Genomic DNA, 5321 nt, shown 5'->3' on the forward strand with positions numbered 1-5321 from the left:
TTTAAATCAGTATTATACACCAAACTTAATCTTTGGAAACCCTAATCCGTATCAGTGATTCATCTTATGGTGGCAAGTGAGAAACACTTATCCTAGCTGGTAGTGTTGGTGTGTGTGTACCTTTCTTTAATTCCACAACTCAGGGGATGAAACTGGATGGGTGTCTATGAGTTTGATTGAGGCTGGTCTGGTTGACATAGTAAGTTCCAGGTCAGCCAGAGCTAATAATGAGATACAGTTCCTCAAAATGAAATTTAAGTTCTAAAGTAGTTGTGATGAATTATCTTCATTAAAAAAAAAAAAAAAAGACCATCAACAAGAACATGGCAAAAAGTTCTGGATGCTCTACACTAAATCTTAACTATGGTTAGCATTTCAAGAGTGGAGTCATAAAAGGGCTTCTGTTTTCACTTTGTGCCTTCAGAGAAGATCGCCTAATATAGCATGTGGGATGAAGGCACAGCCAACCCAAGTCTTGAGTTCCAAGGTACACTTGTTAGCTAGCTCTATGAACTTACAGCACTAACCAACAGGACAATGACATAAAACGTTGATCCTTTTGTAAGTCAAACTTTGTTTACTGGAACAAAAATCCAACAGGTAGAATGTAAAAGAGACAGGATTTATTATGGCTCCTATATTTCAGAGTATTTGGTCTGTGGCTATCTGGCTTCCTTACAGAATATCATGGGAGTGCATTTCTGTGGGAAAGGCTGCTTATGAACTGGCAGCTAGAAATGGCAGACTCCCCTAACTTTGAACCTATTACTAGATTAAACATTGCTTAGATCAGAGCCCTCATGATCTAGTGACCCATGGAGATACTCTCTTGGACACAGCCAGAAAGTGTGCTTCACTACTCTCTTGGGTGTGTCTCAATCCAATCCAGTTGACAATCATGATTAACCATTTTTATTGTTACTATTATTCTTTTTTCTTTTGAGTGAACATTTCACACTGTAGCCCACTTGGCCTGGAACTCATAGTGTAGCTCAAACTGGCTTTGAGCTCAGGGTAGCCTTCCTGCTTAGGTTTCCAAAGTGCTAGGATTAAGGGTTTGAGCTACAACACTCAATTATAACCATTATAATTATCGAAATTACCAACTTTGTTGTTCATCAAAATATATATGTGTGATATTTTTTACAAATAAAAACACATTTAGAATTAATATAACTGATAATCAATATTAATATTCAAAGAATTCCAAACTAATAAAGAACAGACAAAAAAAAAGAGCAATAAATAGGCAAAAAACATGAAATGGTCACTGCAAGACGAGAATAAGCATACGGAGAAAATCTAAGCCTTGCTAGTGTCAAAAAAGTGTCAGCAGAGACAAATTAGAATAATGTTTGACCCTCTTTGAAATGAAAATCTCTCTCCTGATCATTGCTAATTTGTGTTTGTTAAGCTTTCTTATTGATTCCTTTGCCTGTATAGCTTTATTGACCAGATTGATCAGATGGTACAGAGGTGTTGATCGCAGAATCTCTTATCTTTTCCAGGAGAGTTTAAATTGGTACCAACACTTCTGGAAAATATTTGCATACTTATGGAACTTAACACAGAGATGATTTAAATGTTTATTAGAGGAAGAATGAAAAATAAATTCTGGCATATTCACAGAATGGCATGGTATCCAAAGATTCACACCGCCTTGAAAGATTATATATAGAATGATTCTTCTTAAAAAGAAATAAAATAAAAAAGATTTAAAATAATAATATTTTTAGGAAGCAGAGATGAAAAATACATTCTTTCAGTGAAAGGAATAATGGCAGAAAAGGAAAAAAGAAAAAAGAAAAAAGGCATGAAGGGTGTGTTAAGTCCCAAAGACTGAAGAGAGGTTGGCACTGTTGAATGGGATAGCAGTTTCAGGGATCCTCAACCAGCATCATTAAATATGTGAAAGGAAAGCACAGGCCTGCATGGATTGTTGATATGAGTGTGTCAAAAAAGGCCCATGTGGATTGTTGATAAGAATTTGTCCCAACCCTAAGGTTATGGATATCTTCCTCTGTGTATAACTTGAAGTATGTCTTTAAAAGGCTCAAATCACAACTAATAACAATCTCAGATTAAATTTTTCTTAAAATACAGTTAATTATAAGGAAAAGATTAAAAAAAAAGAAATCTGGCCATATTAATCATCTTCTTTTCAAGTTGGAGAAGATAAGATACTGATTAATTACCACTATTTGTAGCAAAATCCACAGCAAGTAAAAATACAACCATAACAGATTCAAAAGAGAATCTTGTCAATAGAGCTATACAGGCAAAGGTAACAGTAAGAAAACTTAACAAAGGCAAATTAGCAACCATCAAGAGAGATGCCAATTACCACTATCAATTTGTGATGATTAAAAGAAGGTGAAACAAATTCAGACATAGTGGTGGATGCTTTTAATCCCAGTATTTGGGAGATAGAGGCAAGAGAATCTCTATGAGTCTGAGGCTAGCCAAAGCTACACAGTGAGATTATGTCTTGAAAAACCAAAAACAACCAACGCCCCCCTCCCCCAGCCCCCCAAAAAGAAGTGAAAAAACTTTCAATATTATTATTTTACTTATTCATTTAAAAAGTGTCCAAATTAAGAGATGGCATTTAAGAAAGTAATATTAATAATGTATTCACATGTATTTATTTAGTTAGCTTTAGGATAAACATAAGCAAATTACTCAGTATATAAATGTACATGACTTAGTTAAAAAAAAAAAAATACAAGTTGCCACAGAATAATGGCCTATTCTTTTCTTTGCCAGCTTCCAAGTAGAGACTTCTTAAAGTAAAAAGTTTCTATTCAAGAATGACAGGCTCAGAAAACACAAGTCATCCTTCCACGCTGCAGAGCCTTTAAAACAAACTTCCAGAATTCAAACACTTACTGCTGATTCAAGACCAAACAGTTAATTCACAGGCTCTCAGATATTTCAGTCCTCGGGGGATAATAAAATCCACATTAGACCTTATAGGGCAAGCTAGGAATGAAGGAAACTGTTACTGTGTACTATTTCTTTCCCTCCTTTTGAATATTTCCAATTTTACAAGATAGGTGCTGAGATAAGAACATCACACTGGTCCTTTACTGCCCTCTGATGGAAGATGTATGTTGGTACACCAAAGCTACTGCCAGTAATTGCAAGCTCAGTTGCCACAAAGTACTCTAGCTGTTCTTAGTTTTACATGTAGATGTATTAGAATAATGCACTGAAGACATATGAGAGTTATAACGAGCGCTTGTAGAACTGAGCTGCGAACCTTACTGATATTTGATATTTACTTAAATGAGTAATCACTCTATAAAATAATCTTTGCAGGGGGCTGGTGAAGTGGGTTAGCTGCTTTTGCAGAGGACCCAGTTTGGGTTCCTGGCATACCTATGGCAGTTTACAACCATCTATAGCTCCATTTCTGGGGTCTCTAACACCCTCTTCTAGTCTTCATCAGTATTCAATAAGCATAGCACACAGGCATACATGCAAATAAACACTCATATGCATAAAGTTGAAATTTAAAAATCTTAAAAAAATCTTTGTAGCACATAGATTTATACTTATCACATTTATTATATTACATTACATTATCTAGCCAATTTATACACAGGAAGGTAGAAATTAATAATATTATCTAAAACTGCAGCTTAATCATTGGTTTTACCTTTTTAAAGTCAAAATGGAACAAATAGTAAAAGTGAATGTTTGAGGGATTTTCTAATTGCTTTTTCTTTATTTAGTCTGTTGGCTGTGCCCATAATCTCTCTTAGGGAAGGCCAAATAACTTAATGTTTGGAATGAGCAGGTCTAATCAGTTCTTAACAAAATCTATGAAGAATATACATAGCAGGTGTCTTAGTCAGGGTTTCTATTCCTGCACAAACATCATGACCAAGAAGCAGTTGGGGAGGAAAGGGTTTATTCAGCTTACATTTCCACATTGCTGTTCATCACTGAAAGAAGTCAGGACTGGAACTCAAGCAGGTCAGGGAGCAGGAACTGATGCAGAGGCCATGGAGGGATGTTCTTTACTAGCTTGCTCCCCCTGGCTTGCTCAGCCTGCTCTCTTATAGAACCAAGACTACCAGCCCAGAAATGGCACCACCCACAAGGGGACCTCCCCCCTTGATCACTGAGAAAATGCCTTACAGCTGGATCTTGTGGAGGCATTTCCCCAACTGAAGCTCCTTTCTCTGTGATAACTCCAGGTGTGTCAAGTTGACATAAAACTACCCAGTACAGCAGGTATGTACCACAAGTTAAAAAACAAAACAAAACCAAAAACCTTGCTGAGATAAACACAAAAAAGATTTCTTGGATGCTGAGTCTGTTGCCTCAACTGATGTCAGTGTGTCCATGCCTGCTTGTTACTCATCTCCTTCTCCCCTCTTTCCCTCTCCCCCTCTTCCTCCCTCTCCCTCTCTCTCTCCTCTCTCCACTCTCCTCTCTTTTCAGTTTCATCATGCTGTTTAATCTAGCATGTTGCCTAGAAAGGCTTGTACAAACACTTTTCCAGCATGTCTCCTAGCGACCATTTCACTCACTGCTGTTTGGCCGCTAGCCTCTTTCTTCTCTCTTCAGCAATGGTGAGGCGGATGGATTCCTTTTCCTCGGGGAAGAGAGATCCATGGTTTGTTGCCCTTGCCAATAACAAAAATGTTGGATAGCTGAGTGGCAAAGCTGTTGCCATTGGCATCTTTCACATGAACCACATCAAAAGAGCCAGGATGTCTCTCTCTGTTGGTGATTACACCAATTCTTCCCAAGTTTGCACCTCCAGTCACCTTACACAGGTTCCCAGTGTCCAACTTGATGAAGTCAGTTATTTTCCCTGTCTCCAAATCAATCTGAATGGTGTCATTCACCTTGATGAGGGGATCAGGGTATCGAATAGTACGAGCATCATGGGTCACCAGATGTGGGATTCCTTTTGTGCCCACAAAGATCTTTCTCACTTTGCACAACTTGGACTTGGCTTCCTCGGATGTAATACGATGAACAGCAAAGCGACCCTTGGTGTCATAGATCAGAGGGAAGTTCTCTCCAGTCTTGTCAATGCTGATGACATCCATAAACCCAGCAGGGTAGGTTATATCGGTCCTGACTTTCCCATCAATCTTAATGAATCACTGCAGGCAAATCTTTTTTTACTTCATCTCCAGTCAGAGCATATTTAAGTCTGTTCCTTAGGAAAATGATCAGAGGCAGGCATTCCCTCAGCTTGTGAGGACCAGTGGATGGATGAGGAGCAAACACGTCAGACAACTTATCCAATGTTTTGCAGCAGCTACATACTTCAGGTGTTTCTTGGGACCATGAGCCAT

The 5321-nt window shown here is 38.0% G+C and overlaps 1 pseudogene; it reads right to left on the minus strand.

Moving 5' to 3' along the window:
* Positions 1 to 4537: 4537 nt before the first annotated feature.
* LOC110333680 lies at positions 4538 to 5321 on the minus strand (annotated as a pseudogene).

The sequence above is a fragment of the Mus pahari genome, chromosome 16 (genome assembly GCF_900095145.1).
Source record: "Mus pahari chromosome 16, PAHARI_EIJ_v1.1, whole genome shotgun sequence".
NCBI classification, from domain to species: Eukaryota; Metazoa; Chordata; class Mammalia; order Rodentia; family Muridae; genus Mus; species Mus pahari.